This window comes from Dermacentor albipictus, chromosome 2 (genome assembly GCF_038994185.2).
Source record: "Dermacentor albipictus isolate Rhodes 1998 colony chromosome 2, USDA_Dalb.pri_finalv2, whole genome shotgun sequence".
Taxonomy (NCBI): domain Eukaryota; kingdom Metazoa; phylum Arthropoda; class Arachnida; order Ixodida; family Ixodidae; genus Dermacentor; species Dermacentor albipictus.
Genome location: NC_091822.1, coordinates 194,674,008 through 194,696,666, shown reverse-complemented (window position 1 = coordinate 194,696,666; position 22,659 = coordinate 194,674,008). Strand labels below are relative to the sequence as shown.

Genomic DNA, 22,659 nt, shown 5'->3' with positions numbered 1-22,659 from the left:
AGCAAAAGTATACATTGCCCACTGCGCACCGAGGTAACATACATCTATATGATAACCATCATCGCTGAAATCTGCCTTCCGCTTCAGAAAAGTTGCATACCTGGATAGGCGCACGCCATAAAGCCAGCGGAAAGTGTGGTGAAGGTGACGAAATCTGTATACAGCGCATGGCACAAGAGAAGACGAGACAGCAGGACGAAGCCGGGCAAGCACCTGATTTACACGCGAGTCGGCACTCCCCTAAAACCACTCTAGAGGGCGTGTTTTTCTGGCTTCGCATTTCGGAAGCGGCGCCAGAGGCCGCAGCACCTTGCTAAACCGTTTTTCTGATATACTGCAGATGCTGACGCCGCGACAGATATACCTTAGCTGCCGCGCTTGACTTCTATCAGCTGCTACTGGACGCCTGTTATTTCAACCGGATAACCGCACCTTGCCTGTCTCTGCGCCTGTCAAGCACGAGGAAAAATGCTGCTTTCTACGGACGCCGGGAATCCGCTGCTGGCAACATAAGCGTGTTAGATCCAACGCTGTGGAGGGCGTGTTTTCCTGGCTTCGTATTTTGGAAGCGGCGGCAAAGGCAGCAGCGCCTTGCCAAACTGTTCTTCTGGTATACTGCAGGTTGGTCTCATCGGTTGTATTAATAAGCCTTTTTTTTTTTTACTGCCGCTGCTGTAATTTTTGCCATTTTCGCCTTTTTTTGCATGAAACGTGTAGCTGTTCTATTACAATTTAAAACATGGCCCGCTGCTATGCTTGCCGCTCTGCCATCCGTGATGACGGAAATGCGATTGTATGCACTTTTTGTGAATTCACTTTTCATGGTGTTACTTGCTCTGGGCTAAACAATAAAGCTTTAACCTAATAAGAGACCACAAAACAAAAAGAACTGGAAGTGCGAGATGTATCGTCCCGGCGGTACGAAAGGAAACCTTGAAAGCCAGAAACAGAAAGGATATGCTGGTGTGTTAGCTTTGATCACTGAACTAAACCTCGGGCTGACGGCTCTCTTCCTTCTAAACCAGGAAGTGCATGGTATCGAGCAATAAACTCAGGTGATGTGCGATCAATTTGGGATCAATTTGATCGCATACAAGAACGTTTTAATGCACACGGAAAAGATATACAAGGTATCAAACACAGACTTGACAAAATTGAGAAAGAACAGGATGCAGCTAAGTAATATGGCTAAGTTGAGTTTGGATCTTGACGATTTGCAATGGCGCAGCAGGCGTCTAAACATTGAGATTCATGGAGTAGCCCACTCGGGAGGGGAAGATCTCTTAAGTAAAGTTAATGATGTAGCGGGAAAGCTTGGCGTGGAAAAGTTTGCTCAAACTTAAGCGACGTGATGGCCCTCCAGAGGCTATAGCTGCGAGAGCAGCAATAGTACCGGGACTTAGATTGCGGTTCGCGAGGCATGAAACTAGAGATGCCTGGCTAGGAAAAAGTAAGACTCTAAGACAACTACAAGAAGGCATTTTTATAAGTGAGAACATGACAAAGCGCTCTAGGACTCCGATGGCAATCGCAAAGGAATGCTCAAATAAATTACGTTTTCAGCTCGTCTGGCACCAAAAAGGGAAGGTTCTCGTTCGCAGAAGAAGCCGGGAAGCTGTGCACGTTCTCAGACGTGAGACCGAATTAACCGCCTTAGACGAGTGATCTTCTTTTCCATCGATACATTACTTGAAATATGGTGCACCTAGGTCATATAACACAAGAATTTTCTCGCGTTTTCCAGCTTCGTAAAAAAAAAAATACCTTTTTGCGATTTCTTCACTTTTATGCCCAGTAAATCCGTAGTAAGGTCGCCGAGCTTGAACGTTTCCTTTCTAAACTCTATAACTGTCCTGATGAGATAATGCTCACAGAAACATGGCAGCGTAGTACATTTGACACCTTCAAGCTCTCAGAAATGCAAACTTTTTTTTTTTGCACATAGGTTAAATCGCCGAGGAGGTAGGTGGTGTTCCCTAGCTGGTTAAGAATTCTTTAGAAGCTAGTCTCATGACTGAACCTTTTTGTGCGACTGCTCATTATGAAGCAGTATGTGTTCATGTAGGTGATGCTATATTACTGTCGCTTGTTATCGCCCTTCAAACAGTTCCATACCTATTTTGCTTGATCTTCTTGAGGGTATTTTTGATTTTACCAATTAAAATCAGTAATATTTGGTACTTGGAGGTGACTACAATATTGATATGTGCACTGACAGAGCGAAAGAGTTTGAACTTGAAACTATTTTGAGTAGCAGTGGCTGCACAAGTTCTATAACTTCACCAACTCGGCTAACATCATCCACGGAAACAATACTTTATTTACTTATAACAAATTATGATATGTCGCGTGTTATCAGTTGTGTTCTCAGGTACTTGATAATGGGTCATATGGCCACCTGCTGCTCCATCGGAACACGTTCACCTGTTCTGTCGGACGCCAGGGCTGTGTTTAGTCACGAAGTTGTGACGCAGACAGCCTTGGAGCCCTTCCGTTCACATGTTTGCCAACGTTTTCGAGATGGCATTATCAATGAAACTCACGTTAATGTAGCATATGAGGTCTTCTTAGAGGTATTTTTTTCTGTTTACAATTACTAAATTACTAAAATTTGTAGCGGTCCCCATAAGTGGTGGGTTACACTTGACCTACTGTGAAATATTAAAAAGAAAGATCGAATGTTTCAAAAATTTATTCGTACGCGCGATGAGCTTGACCGTATTTCATTTAAGAAATTTAGACACGCACTTAACAAGGAACTACGAAAGGTCAAGGACAGTTATTACTTAGAATCATCTTCTAGGCGCTCTGGACGGCCGGATCTCTTATGGAATCAATTAATAATCTGTTAAATAAGCACGAAAGGAGTGCGCCCATCAGTAAGATTTTAGATTATGGAGTGATCCTTACTGGTGTGGGCATGAAAAATACCTTCCATTCGTACTTTGTGCGTAAATACAGTGATTTAGCTCCAAGTACGTTTAATGGTGCGTTGGGTCTTGGGAATGCCAACTGCATATCTTTAGAACCCACAGATAATTTCGAGGTGTGCTCTTAATTTGTGGGTTTGAAGAAGTCGCAGCGTTGTGACGCCAACGATGTACAGATTAAGCCCACAAAGTATGTAATTGACATTATTGTGCTGATCTTAGTACACATCTTCAATCCTTGTGTACCAACAGGTGTCTTTCCATTTAAGATGTAGATTGCACGGGTGATTCCGTTCTATAAAAAAGGTAGCAAAAATAGTGTGACAAGTTATAGAACAATATCGATTCTTCCAGCCTTTTTGAAGGGTTAGGGACGAATAATTTTAAAGGTACTCTTGAGTTTCTACAATAATAACAACATCATAACAAAAGCTCAATATACCTTCCAAGAACAGCGTTCCACTGAGCTTGCTTTGCTTTACAAAGAATACTTGCTCAGAAATCTTGAGGATAAAAAAAGTAGTTGTTGGTGTTTTTAACGATTTCACTCAGGTGTTTGACTGTCTAGATCATGGTATCCTTTTGACAAAATTAAGCCATGATGGTATACCCGGTCTGCCTTTCGAGCTCTTAAGGAATTATCTATCAAATGGATTCCAATTCGTTTCCATAGGTGATAAAACGTCAGCGAAAATTAAACTAATTTCTGGGGTTCCCCAAGAAAGTCATCTTGGTCCCTTGCTTTTCAACTTGTACATAAATGACATAGTGTATATTTGTGCCGTTTCTAAATATGTAATATATGCTGGTGACACGACTATCTTTGTAGCCTCTTCGTCTCCAGACGAGGCATTTTTAAAGGTGAATAAGGTTATGGAAGAATTAGATTCGTGGACGAAAAGAAACAAGCTAGATATAGATACAAATAAAACAAAAGCAGTCATTTTTATAGCTAGAAACACACGAATTCCCGCACAATATAACATCACTTCTTGTTCTTCAAAAATTGAAATTGTTAAATCTATAAAGGTTCTTGGTGTTTACTTTTCTGAGACGTAAACATGTGAAGACCACGTACATTACATATTGCAGAAATTAGGCCATATTACAGGCATATTCAACATAAATCGCTATTTGCTACCGCAATCCGTGAAGTTATTAACGTATAAATGTATTTTCCTTTCCTATTTAAATTACTGTAGTTTAGTACGGGGCAAAACCACACAAACAAAAATTCTATGAGGCTCATAAAAGCTCAAAAAAGAGATTTGCGGTTTATTTCAAACCTCGCCTATTGTGAGCCTGCGTCGCACTTGTTCAAGAGATACAGAATGTTAAAGTTAACTATCCTTACCAGCATAGGCTAGCGCGAGCGTATTCTTTGGGTGTTAATTAAGCAAAGTAATTTCTTGTTTACGGGAATCGGAAATTTAGAAAGAAGTACTGCCCCCCATGACACTCGGAGCACCGAACTTTGGAAAGTTCCGACTTGCCGTTCCACGTAGGGCTTGCAATCACTGAGCAATAATTTGCCGCGCTTATTAAATGAATTTTATATATTAGGCATAGATATTTCGCTAGTTAAACAATGTGATTTGGCTGCGGTATTCATTATGTAAATTACTTACTTCTGCTTACACAAATTGTTGTTGCATGCTTTCGTCAAGGTACTTCTACGTGACATACTGTTTTCTATTACCATTGCATTTTTGTTGACAAATTTCACAGCGTACCTTATAGATTTCACGTATTTGTCAATGTACACCTGCCAGCGGTGTTTTCTGTGTGTTCTGACACGCTAAACATAATTTATGCCTTTGCTGTCTTTTCTTTTTACTATTAGTTTTCTTTATTGCTTGTTTTTCTGACCTGCCATGTGTTGTCAGGTGGTTGAGAGTTTTTTCAAGCCGTCTCTTCACTGCTTTTTTTCTCCCCCTCCTCCATGCTCAATAGAAAATAAAGCTTCATTCGTCCATTCAAACTTCTCGGGGCTATTGACCGACGCATCTGCGACGACACGGTGACGTTTTTTTCGCTCGCGAGAAGTTCGCGGGACGCCAAAGGATTTGTAAATTGGAGAAGCCACTGGTTCGCCAAGCCTCGCCCTCGACCCTTGCTGTGGTTATGTCATCGCTTCCGCTCACTGTAAGCGATGCGATCGAAACAAAGTATTATGTCACTTTGCTTGCATGACCTCTTCGTGCATGCTAACAAACCATGTGTTAAATGCATTGCTCTACTGGAGAGCGATCAGTAACCAATACATAAAGTAGCGAGGATGCAGTCAATGGCGTGAACATTATATATATATATATATATATATATATATATATAGTGTGTGGAGAGAGAGAGAGAGAGCATCGCACGCGTATTGCGAGGACGTGCGATAGTTCCCCACCTGCGGCAAGTTCTTTTTTCATCCACTTTTATTGCCATTCATTTATCATTTCTTTCATTCAATTAGTAAGTAGCAGTAATTTACTCTGTCTTGTACTTGGTGTCGTTGTTTGTTGGCTTCTCGTGATATATGATGTCACGTGGTACTGATTGTGACGAAAACAGTAGCAAAATTGTCAATGGAGAAAATCTTTATTGGGCGAACTTGTGCCGTCACAAACAGGCTAAACTCAAAGAATGGCGACAGCGGCGAACACAGTCGGCGATTGTCGAAAATCTGATCAGTGGGTCAAGCGCGTCGGCTTTTATACGTCAGTCTTCGAAGGTTCCGGAGTAATCGCTGGTGCCGGCGTGTCTTCCAGAAAGTTCTACACCACTTGCGTCACGCAGTGAAATCGGATTACAGAAGGTGCGATGGCAACAGACAGCCGATATAGAACCATCGATAACTTTGGAGCAACTTCCGATACATGCAGGTGCGTCCTGCGCAGGGCGATAACATTTGTTAAGCGGTGAAACGTGGATACCCGATAAAGACAAAGAAATAAACGTGGCAATACCCCCTTTTAAACATCATCCCGATGCTACAAACATAAGAGCGCGAAACACAAAAGGACACTTAATAAACAAAAGTAATGAAACCATAAACAGTCCATAAAAAGAAGGCCCAGTGTGTGCGTGTGTGTGCGTGTGCGTGCGCGCGTGTGCGTGCGTTCGTGCGTGTGCGTGCGTGTGCGCTGTGGCTAGAGATTCTGAAGCCCACTACGCATAGCAAGAGCATGCCTTGACGCTCTACGGCTCATCTGCATCCTAAGTGTCATGAGGATCGCCATTTGTGCGGTCGAACGAGCATGACGCCCCACTGAAACGCGATGGGAACAATCGGAGCTTACGGTGAGAGCACTTGCCTCTTATTTTCTTTCAAAGCGACTGGCATAGCTCAGGTAATATGTGCGATCATCGTCAAGAAAGAGAAAACGACTGGTGAATAACCTTTTTTTTTTCCAGACGCTGCTGCAATGGCCTAAAGGCTATTCGAGTGGATTCATTTCACCCACGTATGAGTCTTAATTTAACATATCGAACAAGGGTTTCAGAGCGCATCCCTTCAATAGACGAGCACAGCGGCCACAGTGGACAGGGAAATACAATATAGGGACAAATTTGGTGGTTTGGGCATTCTAACGCAACGTTTTGGCCGCGGCGTATTCTACTCTTGAGGAAAGCTTACGAATCGATCGATCAATCGATCAATCAATCAAAGTTTACTTCACCAGAAAATTCTGTATGGTCTTCTAATTTCTATCATTTCTATCACCCACTCGAAAATAATAATTTGTATGACTCGAAAATATTTTTCCTCGCTTCTCTTTTTAGTCAGACAATAGTTATACCTCTGAGGAACGTCCTCAAGTAGAAGGAACGACATATTTTCTCACTGAAGGAAAGATCCTTTGTTTTCCAGGGCAGTTGTTTTCCTATCAATCAGCAGGGTATGATTCTCGTTATTTCGCTCTCATTTTCCTACCTCCGTGTCAGTTGTTTACTCTTTCTTTTTGTCTACTCATCGTTCGGAGCGCTTTCATACGAAGGTTTTCATTGAGGCGCCCATCACATGGACTCGCCATGGGTAGGCGCCATTCACTCAAGGGCACATCGCCAAACTTAATCAGCCAGTCGTAATTACCTCATTTAACATCCCTTGCTTTCATTATCTCCCTCTCTTTCTCTCTTGTTGTTTATTTCTTTCTATCTCATAATCTGGTAATTTTGGTGTTGAGATTCGGCCATTACGACAGCACGGCTTCAGCTCGGTGACGGCGCCGAGAGCGCGACGCCCTTCGGAATGGACGCAGCGGCACATCTCGGCCCTCTCCTCCGCCTCCTCCGCCTCGACGACTGCGGCGTGAATCGCCGTTTTGTCGTCGTCTTCGACGTCGTGCCCGGAGGCCAGCCCCGGAGGTCATGGCGGACGCCCGCGGTGGCAGCCATTAGCGCCGCAGGGCGAAGCGGCCGCACCGCGGCGGTCCGGCCGTTGCATGGGTGGTCTCTCTCCGGCGACGGCCCACCCGCGCTTCCCCGCCGCACATCCTGCTGCACCGGACCCCCGCAGTATACACACTTCGGGGCACCCACGGAACCCGCGTGTCACTACTACGCACGCCACAGGCCGAGCGGGTAAACGTCCTAACACGCCGCCGCCGCGAGACGTGTAATCATGTCCCACCTCTCGGCGAGCACTGCTTCCCCATCGGGGCGGTAAAAACAGGCTGCCCTGCAAACGGGCCATCCCGATTCCGCGCGGGAGAAAGCGCGCAAAGCTGCCCATCAGTGTGAAACACGCGGAAATAGCTGCCGGATTCCAAACGCACATACACGCGGACACCGCGTCAGTCCTAGCCCACCATTGTAGGCGGCGCCGTCGCCGCATCTGAAGTCCGCTGCGGCCATTCGTTATGATTGTGTCCGATGCATTCGACACAGCGGATCCTTGCCTCTACTGCAACGAATCGGAGTTGCGTTAGTAAAATTATTTACCACATGTGTACGCACAGTAATCTGTGCCTACGCCGACAAGGTGTCCATCAGTTGTGAAGAGCTCAATGACGGCCCAAATTCGCTATGCCGATCAAGTCGGTCAAGCAACGTTTAGATAAACGTACCAATCAGCACTTCATTAGCGAAGCTGAGAAGGAGACAAACGTTGGTGGGCCACCATCCTGGTAAATGTACCACGTTTACGACACATAGTAAAGCGACGCGCTTCGTCACGTGTGTATCGCGTCATCAGTTCGTGGAGAATTTCGGATATAAAACCAAGAGATAACATGACTGCTTGTTTGAAGTGCATTCTTACTTGCTAGTTCTGCACGCTGACCGTGCCATGGCCCATTGATACTAAATAACGCTATGTCACCTCCAATATCGCGATTCCGGCATGGACTTGTATATCTAGTTCGCAATTTAGATTTGGTTGCTGGACCTGATATTGTGAATACGCGAAAGGATGTCGGAACCAACGCTTCCGAGGCTATGGTGTTTTATAGCATGTAGCGTCGTACAGCGGGCGATACATGCGAGCATTTCCGAATTGAAATTGTCGACGATTGACTGTATTTCATGTACCTGCTGGCAGTAACATATTTATCGCGTGTGTACGTATGTTTGTGTACTTCATTTTTCGAAGAGAGGAACTGTGATACAAAGAAACATTTCTAGCAATAATTCACAAGACAAATATACAGTGTCACAAGACATCGCCACTATAGCGCCATCGTTCCTGAATATATATTTCGTTCCCGGCTTAATGACCACGCTATGTATAGGGTACCACTGTATCAGGATTCGTGACTGCGTGGCAGAAGTGAGTCAGAAGTGAACGCAGAAGTGAACTGCGCGTGTCATCTCCCATGCAACATTCTTCCACGGCTACCCATCCCACTGTGCTGTAGTGACAGGCTTCAAGCGCTGCGTTTAAAAGCCGGCAACACACGTGGTGCGGTCCTGTGTGCAATCTGACGCGCGGCTAGTCATACTAATTCAACCGCATCCAACGTGCTCCCAACAGTTTCTGTCAGAGCGGGCATCTTTCCGCGCCCAACGCGTTGCACCGGATGCGGAGTGCTTTTCCCTCGCACTTCCGCGTGGCTGAGCATTCTGAGGTCGCCTTCCAAACTGCTTCCAAACTGCTTCGTGATGGATCGCATCCCCTCATGTCGCACCTTCCTCCCCCACCCCCTCGCCCTTAACTTCACTTCTTTATTTACACAGGTTTCTTTTATTTTGCTTCCCTTACTGAATGTTTTTCCCAAGGCGCATTATTTCGATAGATGATGTACACGGAAAGAGAGGAACAAGAAGGAAAGGCAGAGAGATTAGCTATGACTGCACCAGGTTGGCAAACCGACGCTTGGGGACGGTCGAAGTGTCGATGGAATGACAACAAATTAGTAAGAGTCAGCCGATCTAAGTACAATCGCAGAGGAACGTTTATTTAGGCACATGTGGCAGCCAGTCACTTACAAAAATAAAGAAAATGAAATAAACATACAAGGCCACTTAAAGGAAAGTCTTTGGTGCGATCAAGTGAAAGATGTGGCGAGCAGCAGCAGCAGCAGCAGCGACGACGACGACGACGACGATCTGGGAGTCGAATCAAACGGTACTGAATCGAAAACCGGAGCTGAACCTCAAGCCCGAAGTTATTTTCAGCCGAACCGGAAGAGAACCGAACCGATATGTTTTCTACCATCTTCAGCCGCAGATTCAGCCCAAGGTCAATTTCTTTTTTTCTGCTGAAGTTCTACGCCGTGCCCATGCAGGCGGCTGCGACGGCGAGACTCGAAAGCACCTCTTGCATCAGTTCGTCGTAGCAGTACGTGGAGTTTTAACTCGGGAACAGTCATAAGTATCGCCACAACGATCTCATTGGCTGTCTCTGTGTGCGTGTGTGTGTGCGCGCGTGTGTGTGCGTACGAAGCCCGTAACCCCGACCGAAACGTAGGAGATAAAGCATCGTTTTTCTCGTACATGCGTCCTCAACGTACAAGCGCCTGTTCAACTACTGAACCCCGGCAGGCTGTCACTGTATATATGTGTATAATGAACGAGAAGAATGGGGGTTAACCGAGGAGGAATACTTTATTTTAGGGCAGAAGATTTGAGACCTAGGCTTCACTCACTCACTCACTCTCTACCCAGATGACGGCCTCGAGCCCTTGGGCCCTGGCGGCATCTTTGGTCTGCTGGATTGCCCTAAGTTGGTCTTCCTGTGCACAGCTGAGCAACGCGGTCTCCCACTGCTCTCTGGTCTTGTGTATTTTATCCTGTGTGAGTGGCAGAGGACAAGCCCAAACCATATGCTGTAGGTCCACACTTTCTTGACAGAATGTACATCTATCCGTGCAAAGGTCCGGGTAGTAGCGGTGGTAGGCCGCCGGGTTCTGTTTGTAAGAGGGGCCATGCCATCGCTTGCCGTCTACTTAGCGAGGAGTGTGCCGGGAACAAATGAGTCCAATTTTTATTAATAATATCATAAGAATCCAACAAACAAATGAACCAAGGACAGCACAAGGGAAATTACTTGTACTTGCTAATTGAAATAAAGAAATCATTAATTAATAGAATTGAAAGTGGATGAAAAAGCAACTTGCCGCAGATAATCGCACGGGTAATGCGAAGATGTGGGATCGTTCACCACCTGCGGCAAGTTGTTTTATCATCCACTTTCAATTTCATTTATAATTTCTTTATTCCCCTTGGTAAGTACAAGTAAGTTCCCGTGTGCTGTCCTTGGTATCTGTGTTTATTGGCTTCTTATGTGATATATATATATATATATATATATATATATATATATATATATATATATATACATATATATATATATATATATATATATACATATATATATATATATACATATACAACGTGAGAGTCTGCCAGGACCACTTAATTTTGGGGGGCACGGTTGCCGGAGATGCGCGAGCCACACAATTATCACAATTGGCGCCCGCCAAAAATCTCGTAGTACTCAATAACCTTCGATACCAAACTACATTTGAACCGCAGGGTGCTCAGAGTTGGATTGGTGGCAAGTTATCAGCTCTTGCTCTCGCCTCTTATTGCTACGACTGATGCTTTAGGGATACCGAAACGATGACGATCAAAATGTTCATTCCCTTTTTTCTGTCAAAACAAGCATAAACTAAAACGCCTTACGAAATTTGGTACACGAAAATTCTGGAATCGCTCTCTCATTTTAATTGCTTCCATGTGGTACAATAATCTTTCTATTATTCAAAAAAGAAAATATATAGGATTCGTCATTACTAATTATGTGTTATCGTCAAATGCTTGCATAATTACAACCAGCTGCTCCGCTACCAGGCGGCAGCAATTCGTGGTGGAGGCCGGATTTGACGATTGAACAGAAACACGTCAAAACAATGCGTAGGCGATTTGAAAAAAAAAATAACAGAAGCCGAAATCAGAAATTTACACAAAGTCCAATACTACGACGCTTCCCATCGTCAACAAACAAATATTTCATCAGCATCATCATCATCATCATTATTATTATTATTAGTAGTACTAGTAGTAGTAGTAGTCGTAGTAGTAGTAGTAGTAGTAGTAGTAGTAGTAGTAGTATTACATCAGTCGAGGTCACAGATAAATTCAACCATTTGTTTGCACTGGCTTTCGAGAACGCATGTTCATGTCAGACCGTCCAATACGAGCTTAAAGAATCCCTTTCACCTAGAATTTCAAAAAGGGAACTCCATGAAATAATTTTCAGCTTTAAACGCAGTAAGCCTACTGGGATCGACAGTTTATCAGCGAATTTACTACAAAGGAACTTTACAGCCTTATCCGATATACTACTCTTCCTGTTGAACAACTTCCTTGATACCGCGCTTATCCCAAAAGAGCTTCAGACCGCAATTGCGAAACCGCTTTTTAAAGGAGGGTGAAGGGATGACATGAAATACTATCGACATATGTTATTGTTATTATTATTATTATTATTATTATTATTATTATTATTATTATTATTATTATTATTGCCACAAAATATACAAAACAACACAAGCAGGACGGTCTAAGCCTCAGTTGGCTTGTAGGACCGTGCCAATGAATATGATAGGCAAGGGAAAAAATATACATAAATTGATGAGACACGAAGAAAAAAATTAAGAAATTAAACGAAAGGCGAAAAATTGAAAAGAACAAGATAACATTTGGTTATCTACATATAACAAAAGTTGAAGAGGTAAATATAGCCATGCAAAAAAAAAATGTTCAAGAGGTTCATTTTACTGTAGCTGCTTTAAGAAGTGTTTGAGCGTGCTTTCTGATGTGGCGTTAAAAATTTCTTCTGGTAATTTGTTAAATATGCCAGGCACATAAGCACAGGGTCTGGCCGCGCCATACCTTGTGGCTGAACGAGTATGGCGCGTATAAAATAATAATAATAATAATAATAATAATAATAATAATAATAATAATAATAATGATAATGATAATGATAATGATAATGATAATAATAATAATAATAATAATAATAATAATAATAATAATAATAATAATAATAATAATAATAATAATAATAATAATAATAATAATAATAATAATAATAATAATAATAATAATAATAATAATAATAACCTTTATTTTTTCCATCAACGTGATGGGGGAGGAAAGGGAAAAAAACTGAAACAGACAGCTTGAATACTTCCTGCCCCCCCAAAGAAAAAAATTACATTCCATAAAGGCGGACAGCTCAGCTGCCTACAAGAAATGAAAGCATATTTTTTGATAACTACAAGCATCATTGTGGCATATAAATATGCACATTCCCAAATGTGTTTGGGAATGTGTTACGTTTACAGGACACTGCTGGAAGACATTTGTAAACACCATAAACACAACAACGGCTCACTAACATCTGCATATAATGGAATATCACGAACATTCATCACTAAATTTCACAAGGAAAAATGAGTTCAAGAAGCACGTCAGAAGACAAACAGAAATCTATGATATGCATACCAATTTACAGAAACGAGAACAATGTTCAGGGAAGTACAACTAAGGCAGAAAAAAACAATTTTAATTGCTGTTTTGATGTATTTTCTAGCTGTATAGTGTCTGTAATGTGTCTGTGACAAAAATTCAATAATTCTGGCAGTTTTCTTTTCATCATTTGCTGTCCATAGGTAGTTCTCCACGTCTCTGCATGCCAAATTTCCCTACTACGTTTATCGTATAAAGGAGCTTTCTTTGACAGAGAAACTAAAGCTGAGAGAATAGTTAGTTAGTTAGTTAGTTAGTTAGTTAGTTAGTTAGTTAGTTAGTTAGTTAGTTAGTTAGTTAGTTAGTTAGTTAGTTAGTTAGTTAGTTAGTTAGTTAGTTAGTTATAGTTAGTTAGTTATTCACACAATACGGCAGACATTTCTTTAGGTTTAGGTAGGGGCGGCAGAATATATAGTCATCAAACTCAATACAAAGGCAGCCAGACATCCTTAGAACAAACATATAATAAAGTTTGCACAATATTCCAAGCACATTATCTAACATAGATTATGAAGTGCCTTTTCGAAATCATCAGCCAATAGCACGCTCACAGGTAAGCTATGCCATTCACTAGTAGTTTTCGAGAGAAAAGAAAAGAGAACTTAGAAGCGTTATAGTATATATGCGCGAAGTATAGCGTTAAGCTATATGTTCGTGGTGGTGAAGGTTCCGCGGGTTTCTAAAGACAGTACGTAAGGGGAGGGAGAAATGCCTGGTTTGGCATGAACTAGTTTGCGCAGGAAGGAAAAGCGGGCTATCCTACGTCCTATATATGGAGAGGTCGGCTTTGGTTGGTTGTCATTATTAATAAAGGTGGGGAATGGGTTCTCTCGTATTTATTATGTATCACGCGTACTGCACGTCACTTTTCCCAATTCTGTTATATCCTTCTTTATTTGGGCGTCCAAATGATACCGGCATATTCGAGTTTCAGTCTTGTGAATGTATTATAGACTAGTAATTTACAGCTGTTTTGCGCACTCCTATGTTCCAGGCGAAGAAAACCAAGTTTGCGTAGGGTTGATAATTTTTGTGAGCTTAACACAACCCCGATATATTTGTACTTTGTCACTTCCATTACCAAAATGTCATCAATAAAGTAGTTGAAGTGAAACTAATTTTTCTTTCTGGTTATTCGTAAGAGCATGGTTTTCTGGGCATTTATTTTCATGCCCCATTTTTCACTCCAAGAAACGACACCGAGCAGAGCACGGTATAAATGTTGCCGGTCGGAAACGGGAGATACCTTGGTATACATCATGCAATCATCGGCAAACAGACCAATTTTGACAGTTGGATTAATAACAGAAACTAAATCATTTATATAAATCAGGAAGAGCAAGGGTCCAGGCACACCTCCATGAGGGACCCCGGAAGCTACAGGCGTGGCGAAGAACACGAACCGCCAATCTCCACAGACTGCGTCCTGTGTTGAAGATAAGCAGCAATACAGGCAACGAGCATGGAGGAGAACCCCGTGAGGCACGCGAATTCACAGCCGTGCGCCAAGAACGAGAAATCGGAGCGACCGGTGGGAAAGCAACGCGCCCGGCGCATCGCCGATGGCGGCCGGTTGCACGGGGGGCGAGAGCGGAGGCGCAGCGTGCCTCGCCGAAGCGGTGTCGGCATGTCATCGGTTGTTCGCGGCCCTGTCTGCGCGCTTGTCGCGGCGTGCATCGACCTTGCTGCCGGGTGTCACGAAACCGCCGGGCTCGTTCGCCCCCCTGACGCGGGCGGATCCGCGCACAACCATTTTGTCGCAGTCCATTACGCGGTCAAGTTCCCCCGAGGGCCGAGACGTTGCGCCGGCCCCTGCTCGCACCACGCTTGGACTTGTTTCTCTTCGCGTGCACGCTTATTCGAGGCAAATTAATTCGACGCGTCATGTTCGCTTTTATACGCGCAGGGTGTCCGCAGGCGCCTTGCGCAGGAGCGTCCTGCAAGGGCCTGTGTCACCTGCTCGCCCACCGACTGGACTTCAAAATCTTTGGGACTCTTTAGTTGTAGGCGAATGTTTCGACGTGGCGTGCTCATGCGGCCGACCATTTTCGTATTACCTTTGCTTGCAGAACCAGGTAGCTGTTATATTTATTCTTCATTGTCATTTTTCTTTACAGCGAGCATCTGTTAGCGGCCGTAGTGCGCGGCAAGGTGTCATGTACGTCAACAATCACTGTCCTGTCAAAAGAACAAACTAACGAAGTATTGGTTTGTAGGCGGTTAAGCCGAAGAAAGTGAAGCACTACAATTGATATCGAATCTCGAACATACCACTCTGATAGTTAGCGCTCTAGAAAACTTTGCCACGACATTTCTTTTTTCGTGCCTGGTACTGTAGTAAGTCATGCGCGAGAATTACGCGGGTGCCAGCGAAATACAAAGCTCTTCTATAGATTGAAAGATACAGTAAAAACAAAAGGAGGGGAAAAGCAGGGAAGTCAATCAGACCATTTTGGTACCCTGCACATGGGCTCAGGGAAAGGGAGGAAGGAAGGAAGAAAGGAAGGAAAAAGTGGAGAAGGAAGTGCAGGGAAGTTAACCAGTTTAGTTTAGCCGGTTTGCTACCGTACACATGGGTGCGGGATGGGGGGCATGAAAGATGGGGAAGGGAGAAAGAGAGAGAGCACATAGTACAGCACACACATCGTCCGTTAGAGTCCATCACTCTTGCGTGGTACGTGAATACAAAAAGGAAATGAGGGGACCAGGTAGCACTGCATGCACGTGGGAGAATGCAGAGGAAGTCTATAAACGATCACTAAGCGTATTTCAAGAAATGCACTAGTGTGCGAATAGCTTTCTGCGCCATCGACAGATGTGGCCACGGTCCCAGCATCTTTGACCGAGAACATAGCCGCAAGTCCAGCCGGTTTAAAGTTGTCTGGAGAGAAAGATACAACGGGCGTCGCACCGAAGCCACGCACATAACAGGTGCTCAGTGGTTTCCTTGCTCCTACAGGAGTCGCACGTCAGGCTAAAGGCCAATCTAGGAAGGTATAAGACCGGTTCGAAGCAAAAGCGCAAGCACAATAGCATCCGTTGGCATACCACGCAACGCCACGGCGCACGATGCAATCGTAGCAATCACGTTGAAAAAGTTAATGACAGCTCTGTGCTGTCTGTTGATGTGTACACGGGAAATGTTAAACTTTCTTTGACTCTTCCCCTGGATGGATGGTTGTCTCGCACGGTGAACTGGGCCGATCCCTGAGACATTGTAACCAACGCTGCGCCGATCCCACAGGCCATCAAATTAGTAACGTGGTGGCTGCTTAACGTCACAGCACCCACACGCCTCACAGCATTAACCAACCGAGCCAGTCAATATGTGTCCCATGGCAGCATATTGCAGCTCTACCTGAAAGATATCGTAGCCACCGACGGTGCCCGCTTTCGTGCCCTGTTGTTTTTTTCTTTTCTTGGCATATGCTTTAGTACACCTGATCATTTCTCCACTATGAGACACGCTGCGCGCATACAGATAGCATTATCCGCATTGAACGACGATGCGATCCGCAACCTTCACGCCTAGCGTATACACTCGCAGTTAGGACGGGAGGTAGAAATCATTTTCCAGAATACCCTCGCCATATTTCGTTAATCTGTTGCAGCAGCCAGCTTGCGAAACGGCACTTGGTCATCTCGGCCTCCCTCGCCTTCTTTTCTGCAGCGGCGCTGAACTTGAAAGTGTTACAAGGCCTCTCACGTTTCGCCATTGCGGCCCCGCGGCGCAGTCACGCCGGCCCCAGGGCTGCTGCGCAGTCTCGCGCCGGGGTGGCGCGCTGCCACACGCGGCCGACGCCGCCGCGGCGTCACTTGGCAACACGCGCGCACATGCGTACAACACACTTCACACGCGCGTGTGCGCAGCGCCGGTTGTGGAGGCGCCGGGTGACGCGCGATCGCTCGGCGACAACGCCGGCGCGGTGGGCGTCGTGCGGCTTAATTAACCCCCGCGCGGAACCCCCTTCCCGTTCTTTGCAGCTCGCAGAAGAAGAGGGACAGGCCGCCCGGGAGGCGCGCGCGAGGAGCTAATGAGCCGGGGTCGCGGCCCGGCTGACCCCTTCGCCGCCGTCGGTGGTCCGCTGTGTGTGTACGCACACGCACACCGCCCGCCTGCCGAGTTGCGTGCAGCGTCGCGGCGCAGAAGGCTTCGGTCCCGAAAGGCATCTCGTGTTCCAGGAGCTTAAATTTGCAGAAAGCGCAGGTGCCCTTTGCCAGCGCCGTTTCCGACAGTTGACTGAGCGAGCGCGCGATGCGAGCAATATCTCGGCCACAGCCGTTGTTCCTTGTTGGCGCTCAGTTCCAATTATAGTGGCGTAGAAGTGCAGGTGACTGGAGCCCGAAGTAAAATACATTGGACTCTAGAATGCCTTAAAAGACGGGAAAAGCGGGTCACCTAATTGGCAGTAAAAGTGCGGAGCATTTCGCTTTGCACTGACGGCATTTGCTTGCCGCGCGTTTGTGCGCAGGTCCATGGCGTCCACGACAGCGCGGGCGGCGCTTTTCGCCAGCAGACTACCGCTTACATTTTTAAAAATAATACTGGACGTGAGTTTTGTTCATGTTTTGCTGGGCAGTCTCACCGTTTGGTAGCACACGAAATATGGAAAGCTTTGTTATTACAGTGAACGGACTTTACTTTCATTATTTTGGGTCAACCACACACGGACCATTTTCATCGCCGAAGTCGAAACCTCTTTCGCGAGCGCTGAGATCACTCTAAAGGAAACGGCAGCTATGGTAGCAAGGCAAACCGGCGCCGCGCTACACGCATACGTCTTCATTTACGTCTCGGACTCGCCGTTGTTGCCCAGCTGCACCCGCGCAATGCACACAAGTGCGCCGGCGGAAAGAAGACACAGCTGGGCCTCCCCGCATCCGCGGCTGGCCGCATCCCCGCGCCGTACGGCACCGTTCGTGCAGCCAGAGAAATCAAGGAGGCGAGGAGGGTAGGGGTGGGGGGGGGGGGGGAGATTCGTAAAAACACACGCCCTCGACGGCATACGTGGCCACGAATGGGCCAAGGCATGGTGGCGCAAAGCAGCCGGCTATCCGCGCATGCATTACGTGGCCGCTGGATGTTCGCATGCGGAAACAGCCTCGCGCAAACTCTGCATTCTTTTTATTATTTGCCACCCGCTTTCCTCTCCTTCCTCGAAAATTTTGCGCACACGGCTCTTTGCGTGCGCGAACTGTATAAAAATATATAAAAGCGCGAAACGTCGCCAACAATCATCGACAGTTGATGGTGACCGCTGCGCGAAAAGCGAACGACTTTCACGAAGCATATAAAAAAGCCAACACAGTTCAGCGATTCCTTCGAGTCTGAACTTATTCACTCCGACGGCAGAATTCCCTCTGAAATAAGTGCACAGACGTCACTGTTCTCAGAGACTGCGTGAAGCGCAAAACATTGCATTATTTGCCTGTTGGGATAGCGCAGTGGTCCGTACGTCTGAATCATATGGTGTCCTGCTGCCGCGACATTGGTTATATGATCCCATTGGTGGCAGTCGCGGAGAAAGTTTTTCTCTACGGCCTATGGCAATGGTAAAGGTTGGGATAAAGCGGCCTGACGATGACACAACAACGTCGATGACAACTGTCGGAGGGAGTCAGTTACGACTACGGATGTGTAAACGTTAGTGCTCACAGAAGCATCGAGAAACGGATGTAGCGCACGAGGGCAGCGATATGCATGTCGGCGCGCTTCTCTGAGCCAATGGGACGGGAGGAATGACGCGAAGCGAAGCACCACGCCACCATAAAGTTTTTCTCAGGCTAGAGATTCGTCGGTCGCAGTGAGCACTACTTATCAGAGCTCAGATACCTCAGAAATAAATGCTTTTCTCCGATGCCGAATCAGCGTTGAAGACAATGAAATGTTTTTGAAAGATAGGACCCTACTGCATGCGCTTGCTAGAAATCGCCGAACTTCATGGCAGTGCCCAGCGAGGTGCGTATTTTATCAGCTTTCAGTGGGTGCCTAGTCGCCGTGGGCTTATTGGCAATGAACTCGCGAACAGTGAAGCATGCTTTACTTATGATGAAGTACGCATTGCCTACTCGCGACTACTCACTAACTCATTGATCAAGGCACTCACAGAAGACCTTGCGAAGACATACTGAGCTCATATTGACAACATCCACAGACGCCTGCATGTATAATAGACCTAGATGGAAAATTACCTTTTCCCCTGAAAATGTTACGCAGAGCCATGCCTCACAGCTATATGTACAACCAGGATTCGACTGGCCAGGCGTCTCTTTCACCTGCCGCTACGCACACCTCGTTGAACAACTGCCCAGACACCTGAAACGCCGCAACACATATTATGTGATGATGATGCTACAACTGATGCCCATGATGCTACAAGTGCATGCAAGGCGGACAACGAAAGCGCTGTTCAAGCTCCTGCATTACATAAAACTAGGCGAGCGGCTTAAGTGGCGGCTGTTTGATGTACATACGCATTCGCTTCTCTTCACCTCATTGTCATCCATCCCAATACTTTCACTGCACTTCTCTCTTGCAGAGTAGCAGACTATAGCACGCCAGCTCAGATCCACCTGTCTGCCTGTCCTGTAAATCTCTCTCTCTCTCTCGACATATGACGAAGTAGGCTGTTCGCAGTGACAAAATGGCAAAGGAAATGCGCATCAAAAGGAGGCATTAAAATAAATGCCCCGATTTATAATTTGATAGTAAATGCCAGGGTTTAACTTCCCAGAACTGCCCGCTGGGTATATAAGTGGCGCGGTATGGCGCAGGGCTCTGGGTTAACTTTTCCAACTCAGGGTTATTCAACGTGCACCCGTAGCACCGTGCACGACCCTTTTTTGCATTGCGCCCCTTCCTATTGTGGCTTCCACGGCAGAGGATTGAACCCGCGGCCTGTTGCTCAGCAGCAGAACGCCATGCGGAGACATGGAGCCTCCACGGTGGGTCGAACAATACCGTGCTCGACTGGTAGTAAACTGGCCCGTCGCACGTGACTCGCACTGTGTGTACGTACATGTTCGTAAACCAAACTTGTTTTCAGCAGCGGTAATGTGGACTGTGACGCGGTACTTCTGGCTTGGCGCATGACTTCCTGCGACGCTGCGACGTTTAGTCCGTGCAAGGAGTATATATTTTCTCCGTTTATTCTGTCTTATCGTCCATCCATAAAGGCGCCGAGCCAAAGAAAGCGGTCCACCTAGATCGTTTAAGTTAAAAACCATAGTAACTAATCTCTGGTGGCCCCCATTGACAGCATCAAACGCTTCCCTCCTTAACTTGCTCGAATGAAATGCATGCATGTTTTCTGAACAATGCCGAATGAGTTGCTTCAATGTATTAAGTTTTCCTGCAACGCAGCTACACTTTGTTCTGAAACGACTACGGAAAACAGCTTTAAAAACAGTGCAGTGCATCAAGGGGTGAAGAGGGGTCCGGTGTGGAGGTTGACATTAAGACTTCGAAAGAGAAAGCTTGCACAGCGTCATGCACAGAAAGAGCAATATCGACAAACTTTCTTACATATATGTACACAATCTACGTTTTCGAATTCAGACTATAGCCTCAGAATTGAGACAAAAGAGCCTCCAACGTCCCTGGAGAGCTACCGAAAAAAATAATATTGAACAATTTGTATGAACCAAAACTTGCTGTCAATTTTTGCAAGAGGAAGAGACAGTGGAATGGTGTATAGAATGATAGGGAAGTTAACCAGAGGTAGTTCCGGTCGGCTATTCAGGCACATTTATGAAAGCAAGTTCGGCGATTCACATATACATGCAAATAATCATGCCTAATGCATGTAAGTAAGTAATCACGCACTTATTCCGCTAGAATAACTCCATAAAAAGTCCATAAATCGTGTGCGTGGTCCATACCTTCTTTTCGTATTCGTATCCACCAAGAGCACGTTAGCGGTGCCCGCGCCGTTAGCTCCCTGGGATGTCAGCACCGCACTGACAGGCCAGTGTGCAGCCCTGGCCTGTTCTAACTGCTGATTGCCGATCTCTTCTCGTTACGTTCTTGATGCGCTCGAGTAGCGGGCGGAGCGTGCTCTGAGCCGCGCACCGGCGGCGCTGTCCATCACGGGAGCAAGCACGGGCTGCAAAAGCGCCACGCCAAGCTTGCTTCTCCACATATACGACGAGGCATGCAGTAGAGTAGCACACACGATTGTTAGCTGCCGAACAGAACAAAACCCGCTTCTCTCTCTCTCTCTCTCTCTCTTGAGGATTGGCTTTTTAAGTTTCTGTAGGACTTTTGCAGCGCTTGTAGTATGGCCGAGAACTTCCCCCGCAACGTGGTATCAGTTACATGATGATGCGCATTCTCACAGTAAGACGACGACGAAGTGTCCTTTCACACAGTGCTGTTCTTTCTAACTCCGGTTTATTTTGTGGATATCTAAGTGTACCTGTCGGTCTTTGATTTTTGCTCGGTAGTCATGAAAATGGACCACCCCGGGCATCTGCCGGCGGCGTCAGCGGCGTCCGCCTCCAGGAAGCGGATCGGTGAACAGAGCGACAGCAAGGACACCCATATCTACTCTTTCAGCAATGAGGATACTTTCGACGACGACTTAAAACTTGTGCGGAGCTGCAAAGCGAGGAGAAAGAATAGCAGGACATCTTCATCGTCAAGTACGCAAACAGTAAGGCACATGCAGAGGCCGGACGCCGCCTGTACAAACATATTTATGCCCGTGCTTCCCACAGTCAACATGAAGCGATTTGGCATTCAATCTGCGTCGATTTCACTAGAAGCTCTGGAGCTAAACGAAATAACTGACGCTCGAGCGAACACCAGAAAAATCTGCTGGCGATTGTTGTTCTGCTTATGAGTGCTCTGATCAATCTACGCAGTGTAACAGACCTAGATGGTCCCCATTCAGGTACCCTGCGTCCGCCCGTAATGTGATGTTGTCGCTGGTGTAGTCTACGACGTAGACGTCGCCATACTTAACAATGACTTGCCGATTCTTGTCGAGCCAGCAAATCGATTGTCATCGTAGATGTTACCCGACTGGGCAAATCACGCTGCGTGAAGATTGTATTCAATTGTAAATATCTCCTCTCGCACATTAAGGTGAGACACTGCAGACATGTTGTGTGGCTCTTCATCCCGAAGCCTCTGCAATGCAAAAAGTGCACGAAACTTGAACATAGGAACTGCGTCTGCGAGAACCAAGCAGTATTTTCCTCTGCGCTGGTTCCACAGCCATGAAATGTAAGAACTACAGCGGGTTACATGAGGCTTCATTGAAGAATTGCCCATATATTAGGAATTAAATAGCCATATTAAAATAGATGGCGAATGCTCATTAATCTCATGGAAAAGCCGTCACTAAAGTTGGGAAGAGACGTTCCCCTCGCCGACGTTCTTCAAGGAACCTTGCTGCCTCTGCGACACGCCTGTCACATCCTAAATAATCTGCTGTCCAGGCCATGCACTTAAGAAGAAAAAGTATCGGAAGGACAAGGCCGCTGAGAAGAGCACATCTGCCGAAGCTTGGCTGGCACTACCAAAACATCAACAACAACCAACATAATCTGAGCAAACTTCTGATGGACAACCCCCAGCGTCTATACAGCCGGCGATTTGTCCGATCACGACGGGCAAGTGACTGTAATACTGCAATCGCTAATTAATGGGATCCACATGATTCTGAACAGGCTACAGACACCATCAGCTCAAAGCGCGCTGCAAATACTGGAAGCACTAAATAAAGTGCTCGTTAGCATCGTAAAGTACCAT

At 45.9% G+C, this 22,659-nt stretch overlaps 1 protein-coding gene across 2 annotated transcripts in view; it reads left to right on the top strand.

Annotated features, from left to right (window-relative positions):
• Positions 1-486: 486 nt before the first annotated feature.
• LOC135898533 (protein gooseberry-like) overlaps positions 487-22,659 on the top strand; it is a 183,825-nt gene continuing 161,652 nt past the window's right edge. The window contains exon 1 of one of the 2 annotated variants that reach the window (XM_065427534.1): positions 487-621. The gene's annotated coding sequence lies outside the window, so the exon portion shown is untranslated. Of the gene's footprint in view, positions 622-5,059; positions 5,076-22,659 lie in introns of those variants that run through there. The other variant, XM_065427535.1, reaches the window with a different exon arrangement.